Here is a 21874-nt window from a genome sequence, read left to right on the forward strand (position 1 = left end):
CACGTCGACGTGAACGGTCATCACGTCGACGGGACTTCGGCCCATCCGGGAGGGAGAATATCGGCAGGCCGAAAATCGGCTGCCTTGCGCAGACCCGTGACATTCTCCGCGGCAGCGGCGCCATTAACGCCCCGCCGACTTTTCTCCCTTCGGAGACTTCGGCGGGGGCGGGGGCGGGATTCACGGCGGCCAACGGCCATTCTCCGACCCTCTGGGGGGTCGGAGAATGACGCCCCAGTTCTTTACATTTCTTTATTGACAATAAAACGCAAGTCAATGCTCTTTATTATAGATCGCGGGGGTCGGGGGTCTGGTCGTATCCGAAAATAGGGGATCTGATCCTATATACCGGGGTTCGAGCGCGGTAGGCTCTCCTTCTCCATTTCCGTAGATGCATAGTCTGCACGATGCAGCAGAGTATCGCCAATACCAGCAAGGTTTCTATTACATAGGACAGAGAGTACCAGGTTATAAACCTGGCACACCAAGATGGTGTGGTGTCGCGGGTGACTGGGCTCTGGGTACTGCGGAGAAGTGAAACATGAACAGCTGGGGGCTTGAAGTCATGGGGTTCGCGTTCACTCGCAACCAAATGTCTATAAAGATAAGCCATCCGGAGGATGTCCTCATGGTGCTTCTTCTTTTCTTTTCTTTTCCTCTCTTGTCCTGGAGCTTCTGGAGTTTTCTGTGGAAACAAGCATAGTGTCTGTAACTATCTTGGTTTAACATCTCGTACGATAGTCTGTCTGTCCTTTAGTGCCAATCACTCCCTTTATAATTGGTCACTGTGTGTGACTCCCTCATTTTTTTTTTCAAAAACTGAATTTTAGGACAAGACCCACTTCCCAATAATGAACCAGTGTGAGCCGTCTCGCAGACTGCGCAATTTACCATCCAAATGTTTCAGGATGTAAATAGCATGTGGTTGGCAACCTAAGGGTTACCTGAAACAAAACAAAACTTATTGAACTAAAATTGCCGAAATGAGGTGCGTATGGGCCGCGTCGGGTAAGAGTTGGATGGAGTCCCCGGGTAGGACGGCTACCAATGCCGTGTCTCTCCTACCCGAGCGTAGCTGACCAGAGGGGGGTTCCCAGGCAGGGCGGGTCCCAAGCCGTTTCTCCACTGCCTGAGCAACCGACAAGAACGGGCAAGAAATGTAGTCATTGTGGTGGGGCTGCCGTAGTGGTTCCACCTTCGAACCAGAAGGGCAGTTACGAATGGGCGTCTGGTTCCTTAACCAGTCTCTGCAGACAAGCTAGTTTCGCTGAACTAGTGTCTGGCAATAGTGAGTCTCTGTCGGGCAAGGCCTTAGAGGTTTCGGCCGAAAAGGCGCGGGGCCGTGAAAAACTTTTGCGGTCTGACAAACAACATTTAACAAACTTACAAACAACATAAAACATGCGGCAGGTTCCATCAGAATACAGGACATCGTAAATCACATTTGGACTGGGGTGTAACTAGCATATGGAGGGAGTGCAGTGTGACCGAAGAAGAGAGGAAGGAGGAGTGAAACAAAAATGAAGTGGCCTTGCTGAGGTAACGCTGCCATGAGAAGTGGTGGGTAAGCGCTCACAGTTTGCATGGGGCAGCTGGGACCTTGTAGCTGCTGTGGGTGGTGTTCTCCTTCATATCTGGGGGCTGGTCTAGCTGGTGGGGGTCTCCTGCAATCTCAGGCGAAGTGTCCTGACTGCCCACAGTTGTAACATGACCCCTGGGGCACATAAGGTGGAGCAGGCTCTCTGGTGCATTGTTCCCTTGGGTATGGTTCCCTGGGTGGGGGGTCGGGGCTGCTGGTGTCTTTGCTGGTTTGGGGGGCATTTGTGGGCTGATTCCGTTGCTGTTTCAGGGTGGCTTGACATTCTCGTGTGTAATGTCCTAATTGTCCGCCATTGTAACATTCCGGTGGTTTCTGTGGGGGGGGGCTGTTCCTTCCTTCGTTCACCCATGCGGGGTTCTGGTGCGTTTTAACTGGATGCATGTCTGCCTGCTCTTCTCGCTGTTCCTCCGGTTTCCTAACTGCGGGTTTGTTTTGTACAGACTACTCCCAGGCGTGGGACAATCTTTTTAAAACCCATTTCTCATTGAGGGCTTCCTATGAGAGGGGTCATAATTCGCACAAGCTGTTTGTTCTGTTTCTGTGGCATGGGAGATAAGGGTGCGGGTCCATTTGGCCATGTTGTCTGGGGACAAATGGGCGCGGTCTAAGTCTCCAAAGACTGCTGCAAAGTGGATCCACAGGCGTCCAGCAAACGCTGTGGGGTGCTCGGATTTCTTTTGCCTTCTTGAGGCCATCTACGGGGTCACCCCGGTTATACCCGATCGCATCCAGGATCGCGGTATGCATTTCTGCAAGGGTGCCTCCTCCTACATTCTGTGGGTCGGGAAGGGCTGCTGCTACTGAAGGGTCTAAACTTAAAACGGTGAGCTTTACATGCTCTCGCTCATCCAAGCCGTACATGGTCGCCTGATGCTTAACTGTGGCAAAGAAATGGTGGGGGTCTGAGGTGGGGAGCAACGGTGTGATCTTATCGCACGCGTCCTGTAATTGGGTCACTGTTAAGGGGGTGGAGTATAGAAATTTCCCATCATCCGATGTGGCTGTGCGGTGGGTGGTTACTGGGTTCATTGGAGCTTGAACTATCTGCTGTGTGCGGGGTTGGGGCGCTTTCCTTTTTTGCGGCTTTCCCTGCGCACATGTTCCCTGAACATATCTCTGCGCTGTTTCATTCAATTCTTCCCAATCAGGGCCGCCTTCCTGATCTAATTTTTCTCCAAAGGTTTCCTGGAAACCTTTCTGAACTGAAAGTCGCGATTGCAGCTCTGCAATCTGCTTCCGGCATTTTGCGTGATCTAGCGTGCTTTGTCTTTGTTCTGTGGTGGCAGCATGGAGTGCTCTTCACGCTGCCTTGAGGTCACTACACTGTCTCTGTAATGCTTCTACCTGTTTTTCTGTTTCTTCACGTACCAGGACTGCACGTTGCGTGTCCTGATAGGCCTTTTCATATTGAGACTGGAAGCTGCTTAAGTGCGCCAGACAAGACTGGTGTGCCCTTTTTGCATCCTCCACCTCTCCATCTTTTGCTGCCAACTTCCTTCTCAATTCCAAATTCTCCTTTTCTACCTCGCTTACATCGACCTTACTCATTCGATGTATGCCCTCAACTTCTTTCCAGAGCATCCTAACGGCCTCCTCTGTGCCTTGCAATTGTGCCAAGCAGGACACGATTGCCATCGACTTGTGAGCTTTCCCTGAGCTCTTTTTGTGGATCTCGCTCAGGTTCTCCCACCAAGTATGTCCTATACTCCCGGGACCTGATTCCTCATTATCACAGAATTCATTCCAAAGGGGCCATCCTTTCCCTTTGAGATATTTCCTGATTTCTTCCTCCCAAATGGGACATTGTCCCACTCTACTGCTGGTCACTGCGACCGCAAATTCCTTTGGGTTCATTAGGCGCTGCATTGCCATCTTTCCTATCCGAATGCTGTTCTTCAAATTTGGGACCGGGGTATTAATCCGAATGCTGCTCTTCAAATTTTGGGACGGGGTATTAATCCGAATGCTGCTCTTCAAATTTTGGGACAGGGGTATTAATCCGAATGCTGCTCTTCAAATTTGGGACAGGGGTATTAAGGCGGTGGTGTAAATACGGGTACGGCTTTCACTACTTTCCGATATACAAACTTCCGACAGTTTTGTCGCAACAAAAAATCTATCAGTTTTACCTTATCGCCCTGTTAATTACGCATGAATACACACACTTCTGAATTATGAGTATTGATCAGAACTGCTTGAACACTTGTGGTTTTCTGTTTCCAATTGGATCTCTAATTCAAATTCTGAGTTCTCCCGGAGTGGTTTCCACTTCTAGATCGGGTCCCGGCGGAGTCGCCAAATAATGTTGCTAATTTTGCCTTTGTTTAATGGCTCTGTTTTATTACCTTTGCTCTTGAGTCGCCAGGTATCTTTATGATACCGCCACGTGGTTCAAGTCCGAGTAATGATCAATAATCCAATACACCGATTAGTAAGATTTAAATCAAAGCACATTTATTATACACAGTAATCACTACTCATGCACAAATTCTACGTTTAAGCTACTTCTCCAACTAACAGGCCTATACCTAACTTGGAACTGGCCCACCAGGTCAGGGAAACAAATGGCCTTTCGTTCGGGTTCTGAGCCTGCGGGATTCGAAGTTGGTACAGATTGGTAGCTAGGAGTGCCTATCTCGTAGCGAGCGTTGAATTAAGACTTACAGTTTCGACCAGTTGCTGAAGAGTGAAGAGCTGGAGAAGCAGTGGAGAAGAGAGCGACTTGAACTTGGGGCTCAATTCTTATAGTCCCCAGGGGCTTCCCGCCTTTCAGGGCGGACCCTGTACCTGGTCCCAAGTGATTGGACTTTGTCCCAATCACTTGGTTCGATTTTCTCCAATGCTGGAGCGGTTCCCTGATCGATGGGCAGTCTTGAGGTGGTCGTTCACCTCCTTTTGTGTAGGCTTCTGCTGGCGCCGAAGAGTCTGGTTTTGCTTTGTGCGTCTAAATGTTGCTTATTGTTCCCAGGGATTGCTCATTAGTATGCAGATGGCTGTTGTTTTGTTATGCTGATGGTTGCTGGTATCGATAGTGTCTGGCCTTTCCAGAGGTAAATACACAGCCAACCTGCAGCTGCTCGTTTGTGTCTTGTTGGCTAACTTTCCCATCAGCCTTTGCTGTTCGCCATTTTGAATCGGGTGTTGGCCATTTTAAGTGGCTATAGTGGCGCCATCTTGTCTCCCCAGCCTGCACCTTATCGCCCAAAGTCAATCCCTAAACCAACTCTTTATTCCCATCCTGTTCCTTTTGTGTTCCTTTTCCCATCCCCCTCCCCTGCGTCACCCTATCCCCATCTCCCCCTATGCATTCTCCTCCCTGACCCTGCCCCCCCCCCCCCCCCCCCACACACACACACACACACTCACCAGCCACTCTCTCCCTGCCAGGAGGTGTTTCACAACCCCCCCCCCCCCCCCCCTTGCTGTCTGTCTTCCCGTGCTAGCTATCCCTGCTAATGTGGTGGCTCCCCTCCCGGGGCTGGTCTAACCCCTAACTTACGCCCGCTGACTGTCCACTTTCTTTGCCTATACTCTCACCTGCATTTCTCTGTCCTCGCTCTTTCTTGTGCCCCGGTCTTTGTTGATCAGAGTGAGGCAGCACAGTCCTGCACAAACATATTCACTGTCCAATGAGTCTCTATTTCTTTTGCGATCCTTCTCTGATCAGCCTTCATCCAGGCCGTTGGTTTGCACAAACCAAGTGCCCTTCCTAGGTGCTCGCTTTAGTCTGTCTTGCCCACCTCAGGATCCTCTCATGATCCTGGTATCGGTGCAGCTTTGCGATGATCACCCTTGGCTGCTCCCTGCCTTGTGTTTCGGTCTGAACGACCTGTGTGCCTTGTCGAGCTCTGGGGGGTTGGGGAAGCTGTCTCTCTCGACTAGGTTGCCCAGCATTTGGGCGACGGATCCCGTCAGATCTCTGCCCTCGATGCCTTCTGGCAGGCCCACAATCTGAATATTTTGTCGTTGGGAAATGTTTTCCTGGTCCTTGACTTTCCCTTTTAACTTCCCTGGGGCTGCCATCAACCTTTTCACTTCTTCTTCAAGGTAACGGTCCTGTTGCCCTTGTCCATCAAGGCTTTCTCCAGGTCGTGGATTGTTCTCTCCTGTGCCGCCACTTTCTTCCCCAACCCGTTGATTGTTTTTTGTATGGTGACCATCTCCTCTGTCACTGCCACCTTGACCACCACCTGGATTTTGATCCTGATCGCCTCTTCCATGGCGGTCAGTCCCTTCATGAGGAAAGTCTTCCATCCATCTCCAGGTGGTGGGGGGGAGGCTGATGCTTGGGATGTTAGTCTCCTTCTCTCCTTGGTGGCCGGGGCCCCCTCGTCTTGTGGGTCCGCCAGCTCCTCCACCTGCTGCTCATGACCCTTTCCGCCACTTCTGCCATCCCTTCGACCCCTCGAGCTCCTGCTGGCATTTTTGTGTGGTTACTTTCTTCTCGCCACTGAGGTTAATTTGCCTTCGGATTTGTGGGCAAAATTCACCTAAAAGTGCCTATTTGGTTCTGGTCTGGAGGAGAGCCACCTGATGTGTGTCCGCTGAGCACATGACCGTCAGCAGATGTTGTCCGGGGATTGGCCACTCTTTAGACGTGTTTGGGGAGCCTATATGGTACCCCATTACTTTTTCCATGGCAATGCCTTAGCCAATCAGAGTTGACTTGCCACCCAATCAGCCCTCTTTTTCTCATGCCTTATAAATTTTTGTGATCATCTGAAATTTGTAATTCTTGCATTTGTCCTGATGAGGGCGAGAAAAAAAACTTTGACAACATGTCTCTTTTCAGCAATATTCAAGTTCTGTACTGCCAAGCGGTTGTTGGCCAATATGCTGAATTTGTTTGGCTCATAACTTCCGGGTTCCCCAGCGTAGCACTTAGGGGGTACCCCAATGATGCGCTGGGGAATCCCACCAGGAGGTTCTCGTGTAAGGGTTTAGCCGGCAATTGCTCAGAGTGCTAACTTCCACTGGACAATTGCGCTGGGCTGAGAATCATCTGACAGAAGTGATTTAAATCGCTAACTTAGGATGGTTCTGCCAGTTTTATTCTGATAGTTACTCTGGCAGAGTTAGAGGAAAGAAATCAACTCCAGAGTAACTATTAAAAAAATCCAGACCCAGTCTCGCACAGGACACACCCCACACACACACACATGCCCCCCCCCAAAGGACAGATCATACCACATGAGTGAGTTAATTAGGATACACAGCAATCTTTGCTTCTATACATGCATCACTGCAATGGGGTTGGATATTGGAGGCCACTGCTGAATATTCTGGTGTGTGAATATTTTCCCTTTTTTGGACACCATAGCAACATTTTTGTACTGTGCCCAAAAATAATAAAAGCTGAGAATTTTCCATTCCTTGATGAATGTGTTACAGACACAGACATGCTGCTTCTATCTTTACTCTGCTGTATTCTAGAGCAATTGGTCATCTGGCTGGGAAACTCAGCTGCAGCAGCTTTGAATAAAAAAACTCCACTCACAGAGAGTTTCCTTCATGTTCTTCAAAGTTACCCTGGTAGATCTGATGATTTTCCCAACTTATGTTATTTTTTATCTTGGATATCATGCATGGGGGCGAATGTCCGGCTGTTCGCACCATTGGGATCTTCTGCTCCCACTGAAGGTAAACCCCCCCCCCCCACCAGCCGCAGTTTTCCTGGTGGCACGGGGCAATCCCATTGACAGTGGCGGGATGGGAATATCCCGCCAGCAGCCATTCTCTCTCTGTGTACCCGAATAGGCGCTGGAATGTGGCGAGTAGGGGCTTTTCACAATAACTTCATTGCATTATTAATGTAAGCCTACTTGTGACAATAAAGATTATTATTATTATTAAGTTAATGCATCCAAAAATGCTTGGATGTGATAGCGCAATGACCCTTTAAAAGTGTCCATGAAGGTTTGCAGTATCCCACGTTTACTATAAGAGTGGTTTGGGAAAGAAGATGTTTGAGTGTTTCTCGAGGTTTCGCTAATCCTCAAATGTCCAGAGAAAAAGGCACAAAAAAAATGAAGTGACATTGTCTGAACGGTAGAGAGTGTCTACTGGCAAGGATTTAAATCGTTGTTCCTTCTCCAATGGCTATTTTAACTCTCCTGTTCAGCAAAAACTGAACAGCTGAGCAGTTAAAATAGCATAATTTATCTTACACAAAATCTTCCAAAAATGTACCATCCTGAATTTTAAACTGTCCCACTTGACGAAGAAATTTGTCTACATGAATGTCAAATTTTAAAAATGGTGTTTCTGTGCTGTTAAAGGTAGTTTAATACAGTGTTAATAATAAAGTTTGTTCTCCCCGTGTTTGCGTGGATTTCGCCCGCACAACCCAAAGATGTGCAGGTTAGGTGGATTGGCCATGCTAAATTTCCCCTTAATTGGAAAAAATGAATTGGTTACTTTAAATTTTTAAAAAATAATAAAGTTTGTTTTAATATACCATATCCTATAGTGCAGCACGGTATCCCAAGTGATTAGCACTGTGGCTTCACAGCACCAGAGTCTCAGGTTCGATTCCCTGCTGGGCGACTGTGCGGAGTCTGCATGTTCTCCCCGTGTCGGCGTGGGTTTCCTCTGGGTGCTCCGGTTTCCTCCCACAGTCCAAAGACGTACAGGTTAGGGGGATTGGCCATGCTAAGTTGCCCTGATTGACCAAAAAAGGTTAGGAGGGGTTATTGGGTTACGGGGATAGGGTTTTAAAAATGTATTCGTTCACAGGATGTGGGTGTCACTGGCTAGGCCATCATTTATTGCCTGTTCATAATTGCCCCTGGGAAACTGGTGGGGAGCTGACTTCTTGAACCACTGCAGTCACTCTAATGTAGGTACAACCACAGTACTGTTAGGGAAGGCGTTCCAGGATTTTGACCCATAGACAGTGAAGGAACAGTGACATATTTCCAAGTGAGTATTGTGCGTGACTTGGAAGGGAACTTGCAGATGGAGGAGTTCCCATGCATCTGCTGCCCATATCATTCTAGGTGGTAGAGGTCACAAATTTGGAAGATGCTGTCAAAGGAGCCTTTGTGAGTTGCTGCCGTGCATCTTGTAGACGGTACACGCTGCTGGTACATCAGTGGTGGAGGAAGTTAATGTTGATGGTAGTCTGGGGTGTCATTTAAGCAGGCCACTATTTCTTGGACGGTATCGAGCTTCTTGAATGTTGGTAGAGCTGCAGTCATCCAGGTAAATGGAGATTATTTCATCACACTCCTACTCTGTGCTTTGTAGATGGTGGACAGGCTTTGGGGAGTCAGAAAGTGGGTTATTCTCCACAGAATACCCAGCCTCTGACCTGCTCTTGTAGCCAAGTATTTATATGGCTGGCCCAGTTCCATTTCTGTCCAATGGATATTGATAGTGGGGGATTCAGTGCCGTTCAATGCCAAGTGGTTGTGATTAGGTTCTCTCTTGATGGAGATAAGGGCAGCACGGTAGCACAGTGGTTAGCATTGTTGCTTCACAGCGCCAGGGTCCCAGGGTCGATTCCCTGCTTGGATCACTGTCTGTGCGGAGTCTGCACGTTCTCCTTGTGTCTGCGTTGGTTTCCTCCGGGTGCTCTGGTTTCCTCCCACAAGTCCTGGAAGACATGTTGTTAGGTAATTTGGACACTTTGAATTCTCCCTCTGTGTAACTGAACAGGCGCGGAATGTGGCGACTAGGGACTTTTCACAGCAACTTAATTGCAGTGTTAATGTAAGCCTACTTGTGACAATAAAGATTATTATTATTATTATCATCATTGTCTGGCACTTGTGAGGTGTAAATGTTACTGGCCACTTGTCATCCCAAGGCTGAAGGTTGTCCAGTTCTTGCTGCACATGGACATAGACTGCTTTGGTATCTGAGGAGTCACAAATGGTGCTGAACATTGTGCAATTCTCAACGAACATCCCCACTTCCGACCTTATGACGGAAGGAAGGTAATTGATGAAAAGGCTGAAGATAGTTGGGCCTGAGGAACCCCTGTAGAGATGTCCCAGGACCGAGATGATTGAGCTCCAAAACCAACAGGCATCTTCCGTTGTGTTATGTATGACCCCAACCATCAGAGAGATTTCCCCCTGATTCCCATTGACTTCAGTTTTGGTAGGGCTCCTCGAAGAATGATCATCTTAAAACCATGCCTTCCAGTGCCCGATGCTTCCATCACTGTTTCTCTTTATCTAATCCATCTAGAACCCCACGATGTTGAACACCTCCATGAAATCTTCTCTCAACCTTCTCTTCTTTAAGGAAAACGATTCCAGCTACTCACATCTGCCTACGTAACCAAAGTTCCTCATCCCTGGAACCATTTTTGTGAATTTTTTCTGCACCCTCGCTGACGCCTGCACTGCTTTCACGAAGTGTGGTGTCCAGAACTGGACACCATTCACCAGTAATGGCTGAACCAATGTTTTGTGCAGGCTTTGTATTCTATTCCCTTATTTAGAAAGCCAAGGCGACTATATGTTTTTTTAACTGCTCTCTCATTGGTTGGAATTCGGAACTCATTTTGGTTTGGCACACAACTGAAATTGTTTGAAAATGAAGGAAGGTGGAAGATGTGCCCATACTCTCCATTCTGACACACAAATAGTGGGTCCGGGTGAGTGTGGCATCCATGGAAAAGATTTTCCTTTGAAATACCTGCTCGATTGGGAAACTGAGTCCAATGTGGCACAAATGCTGACCACCTCCTAATCACCAGTCCAACATTTCAGCAGAACACTCCAGCCAAAAGAAAATTGGCAGCAGCTTTATGACCTTGTCTCTCTTAAATTAAGCCATGTGGCAGGTAATGGCACATTTCCCCTTCTAACCCACCAGTTGACGAAAAGCCCAAGTTGCATCAAACTTAAACTCCTTCATTGATGGCCCCAGATTCATTGATCTCAATTAACCAGCAAGACTTTAGAATGGCAGCTGGGAAAAACTGGTATGGGATTGTAGTGATCTGTGTATCTGTATATACGTAAGGGATTAATATGTAGTCATTACAGTTAAATGATCACTAGAGGGCAACACTAACAGGGGCTATAAAAACAGACTCAATTTGTTTTCCCGCCTCTTCATGTGTATTGTAACTAGAGACCCGGGGCGGGATTCACCGACCCCATGCCGGGTCGGAGAATCGCCGGGGGGGGCGCGCAAATCGCGCCATGCTGCCACGATGCCGGGATGCGATTCTCCGCAGAGTGGAGAATCTGTGCCATTGGGGCCGGCATGGTTGGCCAGAATTGCTGATCCTGGGGCGATGGCGTTTCCGATGGCGTCAACACTTAGCCTCAGTATCAGAGAACCCCATCCCAGAGGTGTAGAGTTAGCTCAGAGGGCAAGTATAAATAATCATAGATTATCCTAGTTACATCTTGTTTCATTTAATAACTAGTAAAAGTATTAAAGAATCAAACTTACAAGTTAATTGATTAGTTACTCAATAAATTATTTGTTTTCACTGGACGACTTTGAGTATTCATCATCATCAAATTTAAGAACGTCTTGGCATAAACAAATGAGTAACATATATTACTCCAAGTAATATAACAGGGATCTTAAAGGTGATTTGCTACGTTCCACTGTCCTTCCAGTGAGATACACCAGATTTTATTTCGGGTTGGTCTTTGTCAATTAATTTTGCTTTTTATTTTTTCTCCAATAACTACATTTGGAAGTTTCCCTCAAAGCTACTTCATTTTTGTGGAATTTTCACAAAATTAAAAGAATGTCTGCAAAAAGCTTCAGCCCCCCCCCCCCCCCCCCCAACATGGTGACTCCCCACTTTACAATGTATTCATTGGTGAAGTAGTTGACCTGAGAAGCCAGGTTATTGAAGCAACACCACAGGAACTTTCATACAGATAGTAGATCTGGATGTCTAGCTTGAGAAGCTCCTTATCAATATATCCATATAGTTAACTACCGAGAGGCCTCTTCATTCTCTGGACTATGTTGCTCGTTTTAGCCTCAGTTTAATTGCTCGTATCCTGTCACCTTTGCTCTGGAGTCGCCAGGTATCTTTCTGATACCGCCACGTGGTTCAAGTCCGAGTAATGATTAATAATCCAACACACCGCTTAGTAAGAGTTAAATCAACGCTCACTTATTATATACTGCAATTAATACTTATATATTAATTCTACTTCTAAGCTACTTCCTACGACTAACAGGCCAATACTTAACTTTGGAAATGGCCCACCAGGTCAGGGAAACGAATGGCCTTTCGTATGGGTTCTGAGCCTGCGGGATTCAAAGCTGGTACAGGTCGATAGTCAGGAGTGTCTTATCTTGTAGCGAGCGTTGGAGTAAGACTTATGTTTCTCGCGGCTGTTGCAGAGGGTCTCGAAGAGTGCGGAGAGGAGAAGAAGGGAAGAATGGGGGTCAATTTGAACTTGGCCCCTATTCTTATAGTCCCCAGGGGCTTCCCGCCTCTCGGGGCGGACTTTGTACCTGGTTCCAAGTGATTGGACTTGGTCCCAATCACTTGGTTCAATATTCTCCAATGCTGGAGCGATTCCTTGATCAAGGGGTGATCGTTTACCTCTCTTTGTGTCAGCTCCTGCTGGCGCCGAAAGGGCTGGGTCGGCTTTGTGTTACTAATTTGTAGCATATTGTTCCCAGGATTGCTACTTTATATGCAGATGGCTGGGGTGTTATGTCGATGGCTGCAGGTATCGATTTGGTCTGGCTTCCCCAGAGGCGAATACACTGTTTTACCTGCAGCTGTCTGTTTGAGTCCTGTTCGCTGATTTTCCCATCAGCCTCTTCCGTTCACCATTTTAAATCGGGGTTTCGCCATTCTAATTGGGAGTTAGCCATTTTACATGGCTACAATCCCTCCTTGTGATCCTAACGCGAAGCGTGAAGGATCACATCATTTTTGTTACTTTCCATTCCCTGACCGGGGGACAGACCTCCTACATGGCCTCTGCACTGACCATAGCTATGCACAAAAAATTTTAACTAACAATTCTAAGGGCGCTATGTCAGACAGGGACATGCATTACAAAACAACAAACTTGGAACCTCTAACTTATCCTTAGTATACTACACTCGCTAAACATTCCATTATCCTACCTTCCTCAAGCATACAACAAAATCACAGCATTTCATATAATCTTTCCTGGCTTGGCAGTCAAGCTCGGGATCATACAGTTTTTTGCTCATGAAAAAGTTTCTTTATTTACAACAACAACAATAAACGCAGGTGAATGCACTTTATTATTTTATTATAGATCGCGGGGGTCGGGGGTCTGGTCGTAACCGAATATAGGGGATCTGATCCTATATACCGGGGTTCGAGCGCGGTCGGCTCTCCTTCTCCATTTACGTAGGCGCATAGTCTGCACTACACAGCAGAGTATCGCCAACGCTAACAGTGTTTCGATCACATAGGACAGGGAGTACCAGGTTATGAACCTGACACACCAGGAAGATGCAGTGTCGCTGGTGACTGGGCTCTGGGTACTGCGGGGAAGTGAAACATTAACGGCTGGGGGGCTTGAAGTCATGGGGTTCGCGTTCACGCGCAACCAAATGTCCATATATAGAATGTTGATCATGATGAAGGAAGTCCTCATGGCTGTTCTCTTTCCTTCTCTTTCTTCTCTTTCTTTATTTTCTCCGGTTCTGGAGTTCTGTAGAAACAAGCATAGTATCTGTAACTATCTTTGTTTAATATCTGGTATGCTAGTGTGTCTGTCCTTTGGTGCCAATTATTCCCTCATAATTGGTCACTATGTGTGACTCCCGCATTTGTTTTAAAAAAACAAATTTTAGGACACGGCCCACTTCACAATCATGAACCAGTGCTGAGTTACCATCCAAATGTTCCAGGATGTAAATAGCAGATGGCGGGCAACCTAAAGGTTCCCTAAACAAACAAAACTTTTTGAAATGAAAAATGCCAAATGAGGTGCGTATGGGCCACGACGGGTAAGAGGTGGATGGAGTCCCCGGGTAGGACGGCTACCAATGCCATATCTCCCCTACCCGAGCGTAGTTGACCAGCGGGGGGGTCCTCAGGCAGGGCGGGTCTCACGCCGTTTCTCCAATGCCTGAGCAACCGACAAGAACGGGCAAAAATGTTGTCATCATGGTGGGGCTGCCGTAGTGGTTCTATCCTTCGAACCAGAAGGGCAGTTACGATCGGGCGTCTGATACCCGAACAAGTATCAGCTAAAAAGCTAGTTCCTCTGAACAAGCATGTGGTCTCTTGACCAGAATCTGCAGATAAGCTAGTTCCACTGAACAAGCGTCTGGCAACAGTGGTCTCTGAGGGCAAGTCCTCAGAGGTTTCGGCCGAATGGGCGTGTGGCAGTGAGAAAAATTCTCCCGTCGGACATACAACATGTAACAAATGTACAAACAACATAAAACATTCTGCAGGTTCCATCAGGATGGACAACACTTTTCCCAAGCGGTTCCTTTTAAAACATCATCTGCACATCTCAGTTCTCGGTTGCGAACAGGGTGGTAAAGGGGTTGGCCCTCTTCTCCCGGGTGCAAAACTCTGGAGTGGATTAGGGCTGAAAGGGCTGCATGGTGTGAGTTGGGGTCGCTCTCGTCGTTGCGGACGAGTCGGTATGAGTTGTTGCGGTGCCAATAATTGGTGTCTAATTGTTGGGGACAAAATCGGGGTCGTCAGTGTGGTTCGGTGGTCGGTGGTGGGGTTTAGAAAAGTGATCAGGAAGGGATCACTTGGGTCGTAGTCGGAGTCGCTAGGTGTGGGTCCTGGTGCATGGGGATAGTAGGGAGGCGTGCTGTGGCTATTGTCAGAGTCACAGTCGCTGTCGCTGCTGCTGCAGTCTGTGGGCGTTCCGGGGCGGAGTGTATATTTCGGGGGCGGAGTCGAGGTCGAGTCCGTGGCTGGGCTGTACGTGGTGGGGGTTGGTAGGATTACGTTGGCTGTGGGCGGGGCGTGGTGTGCTGCCTCGAGCATGACGTGGTGTGTGTGGTTCGACTGTGATCCATAAACCTTCAACTGGTTAATATGAAACCACGCAGTCTTACCATTGGGGTACTTGATTTTGTAAACGGATGGGCTTACTTTGTCCGCAATAGAATACGGACCCGAGTATTTAGGTGACAGGAATGTGCTGGGGTTATATACAGACAGCATCACTTGCTGGCCGATATCGTACTCCGTAGCATGCGCTGTCTTGTCGAAACAAGCCTTGCTCTGTTTCTTTTTGGTGCCCAATTTTACTGCGGCTGCTAACTGAGCCATTTTAACATTAGCAACTAATTGCTCCACGGCTTTCTCGTGTGTGAGGGCAGTTACTTCGGGGCTGGTCAGGTCTAAACCTAACAGGTATTCTGTCCCTTTCATGGGGTGTCCGGTCATGAGAGTGTATAGGGTGTAATCTGTGGATGTAGAAATAGTGTTACGCAAAAACATCAGCGCAAAAGGGAGGACTGAGTCCCAAGTGGTGTTGTTCTGCTGGACCATTTTTCTGAGAGTGGTTTTTAGGGTCCGATTCATGCGCTCCACGATACCACTCGGCTGTGGGTGGTATGCAATGTGGAATTTTTGGGTGATGCCAAATATCGTGAGGACGTTCTGCATGACGCGTCCTGTAAAATGGGAACCTTGGTCCGATTCAATGCTGCGGGGGAGTCCCCATCTTGTAAAGATGTGGTGGGTTCGAATCTTGGTTGTGGTTTTTGCAGTGTTTGTGCGGCTGGAAATGCTTCCACCCATTTTGTAAATGTGTCTATGACCACAAGTACATATTTATAGCCATTCCTGCAAGGGGGCAATGGACCTATAAAATCAATCTGGAGGTTAGTCCAGGGGCCATTAACGGGTCGGGTGTGGCTGAGTTGGGCCTTTTTGGCATATCTGTCGGGGTTCTTCTGCGCACAGATAAGACAATTTTCTATGTAATGGCTTACATCTTCCTTTAAATTTGGCCACCAATAAAGCTGTTTGAGATGGGCTGTAGTGGGATCAATTCCCAGATGTCCATGACCGTCATGGAACAAGCAAATCTATTGGTTCTTGTCCTGTTCAGGAACCACATAAAGGGTGTCCTTTAACACCACACCGTCATGTGTGGTCAGTGTATTTCTGAACCTCTCGTAGGAGGCGGGATACTTTCCTTTTACAATCTCCGAGAGATTGCTGTCCTGATTCTGGACCTCTACTAGATCCTCGATTCTAGTCTGTGTGACCTGAACTGCACTCACTGGCGCGCTTTCGGGGGGTTTCCAAAAATACCCATGTCTGCAACCTGCCTTAGCCAGTGCGTCGGCTTTTACATTTCCGGGGGGGAGGAACGATGGTGGCTGCGGACTTTTATGATGCCAAAAGTCCTGTTCTGGGCTTTTTCTAAAATATGGCGGAGTAATGGGGCTGAGGGGAGGGGTTTTCCATCTGCGGAAACAAATCCTCTTGCTTCCCACAGGGGCAGAAATTCCGTGAGGCTGTTACAGACATAGAGGCTGTCCGAGTATATATCTGCTGGGCTAGGGAAAGAATCTGGGTGCTCAACTATGTATACAATGGCTGCAAGCTCTGCTGCCTGTGCGCCTAAGTGTCCGGGTGGTTTCAACGATATTTCCTCAAGGGCGCGTCCCTGCGCGTCCTCGACATAGATCCTGCAACCTGTTATACGCTTCCCATCTAAGACTGTGGAAGATCCATCCACATAAATCTTAATGGGCTCACACATGTCCGTGTGCGGGGGACTCTGAGATGAATTTCCTATCTTTCTGCGGGGTGTTTTAGCGATAAAGGGGTCTGTGTTGTGGTGTTGGGAGATAATCTCACATTCATGGGGGGTTCCGGGGTACTGTAAACTGTCGGCTAAGTAGGTGTGTGTCTTTATCCTTTTTACTGTGATGTCCCGTCCCTGCAAGAGAAGGGTCCATCTGGCTGCTCTTATTTGGCTTACTGTACCATCCTTGAGTCGTCCGTCCAGTAAAAGTTGGGTGGGGGTGTGTTCAGTCAGAATTGTGATGGGGTTCAGTCCGGTAATATATGAAAAGTACTGGACTGCCCAGAAAACTGCGAGCAGGTGCCTCTCACAGGCTGAAAATCCCTGCTCCACAGCCTCTAAAAGTCGGGAGGCGTAAGCTACGGGTCTTAACTGGTAAGGTCTGTGGTCGCTACCTCTCTGGTGTAAGGGGAAAGCGGGTCTGGAACTTGTAGTGCGGGGGCTGCTATGAGTGCCTGTTTTAAAGAGTCCACAGCATCCGTATGCTGCGGAAGCCATTCCCAGGGTGCTCCCTTCTTTAGGGGGTCTGAGAGGGGCGCTGCCTTGCTGGCGAAACCGTCAATGTGGTTTCGGCAGTAGCCAACAAGTCCTAAAAACGACCGGAGGGCTGAAACGTTCTGGGGTCGAGTCAATCCTTTTATGCTCGATCTCGAATTTACCGTGCGTGATAATTGTTCCCAAATATACCACTTTTTCTTCCAAAATCTGGGCCTTTTTGGGGTTGACTTTGCAACCAATTGAATGTAACAATTCCAGGAGTTCGGACAGAAGCTCAATGTGCTCTTCCTTGGTGTCTGTCTGCAGCAGTAGGTCGTCTACATACTGTACCAGACATTCGGGGCAAGAGAATTTCGCTAATCCATTTGCCAGCTGTTGGTGGAAAATGGAGGGGGAGTTGTAGAATCCTTGTGGCAGGCATGTCCACGTGTACTGCTGTGCTTTAAAGGTGAAGGCAAATTTGTACAGGCACGCCTTTGCCAATGGAATGGACCAGAATCCATTACTGATGTCCAAAACCGTGAAGTAACGGGAATTGAGTCCCTGCTTGAGCATGGTCTCGGGACTTGTTGCTACGGTGGGGGCTGCTGCGGGGGTGACTTTGTTTTTGTTGAGTTCCCGATAATCAATGGTTAGTCGCCATGATCCATCGGGCTTTCTCACTGGCCAAATCAGGGCATTATTAGTGGAGGCTACTGATCTAAGTACGCCCTGCTCTAATAAGCTCTCTATTACTTTTAAGATTTCTCCCTCTGCCTCTTGGGGAAATCCGTACTGTTTTGGGGGTCTAGGGTCAGGTCCTGTTACTTGTACGGAGCCAGTCATCCGTCCACAGTCGTGCTTGTGGGCCGCGAATGCTGCCCTGTTATTTTGCAGGACTGCTCTAACCTGCTTGTCCGTACTAAGCGTGGTCGGGTTGAACCAAAATTCGCCTACGGCGCTAATTTTGTTCATATATTCGCCTATGTTGAGCGTTGCGGGGGCTCTGGCGGATTTCGCCATCTTCCAGACACACTGGGTGACTGGATCGAATGAAAGATGGTAGAAATTCATAAAATCAATTCCCAGAATGTGTTCTGCTGTGTGGGGGGTTGGGGTGCTTTTCTCTTTTGGGTCTTTCCCTGCGCACATGTTCCCTGAACATATCTCTGCGCAGTTTCTTGTAACTCTTCCCAATCAGGGCCGTCTTCCTGGTCTAACTTTTCCCCAAAGGTTTCCTGAAAACCTTTCTGAACAGAAAGCAGTGATTGCAGCTCTGCAATCTGCTTCCGGCACTTTGCATGATCTATGGTGCTCTGTCTTTGTTCTGTGGTGGCAGCATGGAGTGCTCTCAAAGCTGCCTTGAGATCAATACACTGTTTCTGTAGTGTCTCTACCTGTTTTTCTGTCTCTTTTCTTACCAGGACTGCATGTTGCGTGTCCTGATAAGCCTTTTCATACTGTGACTGGAAACTGCTTAAATGCGGCAGACAAGACTGGTGACCCCGTTTGGCGTCAGCCACCTCTTCGTCCTTTGATGCAAATTTCCTCCTTAATTCTAAATTCTCTTTCTCAACTTCGCTCACATCGACTTTACTCATCCGATGTATGCCCTCAACTTCTTTGCGGAGCGTCTTGACAACCTCCTCTCTGCCTCGCAATTGTGCCAATCAGGACACGATTGCCATCGGCTTGCGAGCTTTTCCCAAGCTCTTTTTGTGTATCTCGCTCAGGTTCTCCCATCAAGTGTGCCCTATACTTCCGGGACCTTATCGCAGAAACCATTCCACAGGGGCCATCCTTTGCCCTTGAGATATTTCCGGATTTCCTCCTCCCAAATGGGACACTGTCCCACTCTACTGCTGCTGGTCGCTGTGACCGCAAATTCCTCAGTGTTCATGAGGTGCTGCATTGCCTGCATGGCCATCTTTCCTATCCAACTGCATCTTTTAAATTTGGAACAGGGGGCTAAGGTGGTGTTGTAGATGCGGGTACGGCTTTCGCTATTTTCCGAAAATACAGACTTCCGACAGTTTTGACGCAACAAAAATCTATCAGTTTTACCTTATGGCCCTGTTAGTTATGCATGCATACACACACTTCCGAATTATGACTATTGATCAAACTGCTTGAACACTTGTGGTTTTCTGTTTCCAATTGGGTTTCTAATTCAAGTTTCTTGGGTTCTCCCGGAGTGGTTTTCCACTTCTAGATCGGGTCCCGTCAGGATGTCGCCAAAATGTTTCTCATTTTAACCTTAGTTTAATTGCTCTTATTCTGTCACCTTTGCTCTTGAGTTGCCAGGTATCTTTCTGATACCGCCACGTGGTTCAAGTCCGAGTAATGATTAATAATCCAACACATCGCTTAGTAAGAGTTAAATCAACGCTCATTTATTATATACAGCAATTAATACTTATACATTAATTCTACTTCTAAGCTACTTCCTACAACTAACAGGCCAATACTTAACTTTGGAAATGGCCCACCAGGTCAGGGAAACGAATGGCCTTTCGTATGGGTTCTGAGCCTACGGGATTCAAAGCTGGTACAGGTCGATAGTCAGGAGTGTCTTATCTTGTAGCGAGCGTTGGAGTAAGACTTATGTTTCTCGCGGCTGTTGCAGAGGGTCTCGAAGGGTGCGGAGAGGAGAAGAAGGGGGGTCGATTTGAACTTGGCCCCTATTCTTATAGTCCCCAGGGGCTTCCCGCCTCTCGGGGCGGACCTTGTGCCTGGTTCCAAGTAATTGGACTTGGTCCCAATCACTTGGTTCGATATTCTCCAATGTTGGAGCGATTCCTTGATCGAGGGGTGGTCGTTTACCTCTCTTTGTGTCAGCTCCTGCTGGCGCCGAATGGTCTGGGTTGGCTTTGTGTTACTAATTTGTAGCATATTGTTCCCAGGATTGCTACTTTATATGCAGATGGCTGGGGTGTTATGTTGATGGCTGCAGGTATCGATTCGGTCTGGCTTCCCCAGAAGCGAATACACTGTTTTTCCTGCAGCTGTCTGTTTGAGTCCTGTTGGCTGATTTTCCCATCAGCCTCTTCCGTTCGCCATTTTAAATCGGGGTTTGGCCATTCTAATCGGGAGTCAGCCATTTTACATGGCTACAACTAGCTGCAAGAAACTCCCGAAATTTTTCTCACTCCAGGGGCGTCATTCTCCGACCCCCCGCCGGGTTGGAGAATGGCCGTTGGCCGCCGTGAATCCCGCCCCCGCCGAAGTCTCCGGTACCGGAGATTGGGCGGGGCGGGAATCGGACCGCACCGGTTGGCGGGACCCCCCGCTGGATTCTCTGGCCCGGATGGGCCGAAGTCCCGCCCAGAAATTGCCTGTCCCGCCGGCGTAAATCAAACCTGGTATTTACCGGCGGGACCAGGCGGCGTGGGAGGGCCCCGGGGTCCTAAGGGGGGGGGGGGGCGCGGGGCGATCTGACCCCGGGGGGTGCCCCCACGGTGGCCTGGCCCTAGATCAGGGCCCACCGATCCGCGGGCGGGCCTGTGCCGTGGGGGGCACTCTTTCCCTTCCGCCTCCGCCACGGCCTCGCCCATGGCGGAGGCGGAAGAGACTCTCCCCACTGCGCATGCGCGGGAAACTGACAGCGGCCGCTGACGCTCCCGCGCATGCTCCGGGAAACTGACAGCGGCCGCTGACGCTCCCGCGCATGCGCCGCATTTCCGCGCCAGCTGGCGGGGCAACAAAGGCCGTTTCCGCCAGCTGGCAGGGCGGAAATCCCTCCGGCGTCGGCCTAGCCCCAACATTGAGGGGCTAGGCCGCCAAAGATGCGGAGCATTCCGCACCTTTGGGCCGGCGCGATGCCCGTCTGATTGGCGCCGTTGGGGGAGAATTTCGCCCCAGAATGCTCAACATTGTACAATTCTCTGATATTGCCACTAAAGATGGCATTAGATTCTGCTGCTAACACTGCCATCGACCCCAGATCTTTGGAAACTTTCTATTACCTTCCTACATGTCTAATACTCGACACGCATTTGACTTTCAGAGGCAGGATGCCTGAGATCTCCATCCAATCCTATTCTGGACCCTGGTGCATCCCCCATTTTAATAATTTCACCATTGGTGGCAATGTTTTTAAATGCTCAGACACCGAGCACTGGAATTATCTTTCTAAACCTTTCCACTTATAAAAAAAAAATTCTCTCCTTTTTTAAGATGCTCCTAAAAATCTACCTCCAGGTTAGAATTTTGGACAACTGTTCTAGGGCGAGATTCTCCAACCCCCCCCCCCCCCCCCCGCAGGGGCGGGAATCGCGCCGCCCCGGTTGGCGGCCCCCCCCCCCCCCCCCCCCCCAGCGATTCTCCGGCCCGGATGGGCCGAAGTCCCGCTGCTGGAATGCCTGTCCTGCCGGCGTGGATTAAACCACCTCTCTTACCGGCGGGACAAGGCGGCGCGGGCGGGCTCCGGGGTCCTGGGGGGGGGGGGGGGGCGCGGGGCGATCTGGCCCCGGGGGGGTGCCCCCACGGTGGCCTGGCCCGCGATTGGGGCCCACCGATCCGCGGGCGGGCCTGTGCCGTGGGGGCACTCTTTTCCTTCTGCCTTCGCCACGGTCTCCACCATGGCGGAGGCGGAAGAGACTCCCTCCACTGCACATGCACGGGGATGCCTTGAGCGGCCGCTGACGCTCCCGCTCATGCGCCGTCCGGCGATGTCATTTCCGCGCTAGCTGGCGGGGCACCAAAGGCCTTTCCCGCCAGCTGGCGGGGCGGAAATCAGTCCGGCTTGGGCCTAGCCCCTCAAGGGTAGGGTTCGGCCGGTCAGGATGCGGAGGATTCTGCACCTTTGGGGCGGCGCAATGCCGGACTCATTTGCGCCGTTTTTGGCGCAGGTCGGCGGACATCGTGCCGATTACGGAGAATTTCGCCCCTAGTATCTAAATGAGGTACCCTCAATAATGACGCTTAGAGATTAAACTGTAAAGAAGGCTTTATTAGGCTAATAACTATGCTAGAGCTAGAGACGAGAGCTGACTGCTACACAGGCCATGAGGCAGCCCTTTATGTATGGCTCCCAGATGGGCGTAGCCAGAGGCGGAGTCCCCAGGGTTCCAAGCCC

This window comes from Scyliorhinus torazame, chromosome 17 (genome assembly GCF_047496885.1).
Source record: "Scyliorhinus torazame isolate Kashiwa2021f chromosome 17, sScyTor2.1, whole genome shotgun sequence".
NCBI classification, from domain to species: domain Eukaryota; kingdom Metazoa; phylum Chordata; class Chondrichthyes; order Carcharhiniformes; family Scyliorhinidae; genus Scyliorhinus; species Scyliorhinus torazame.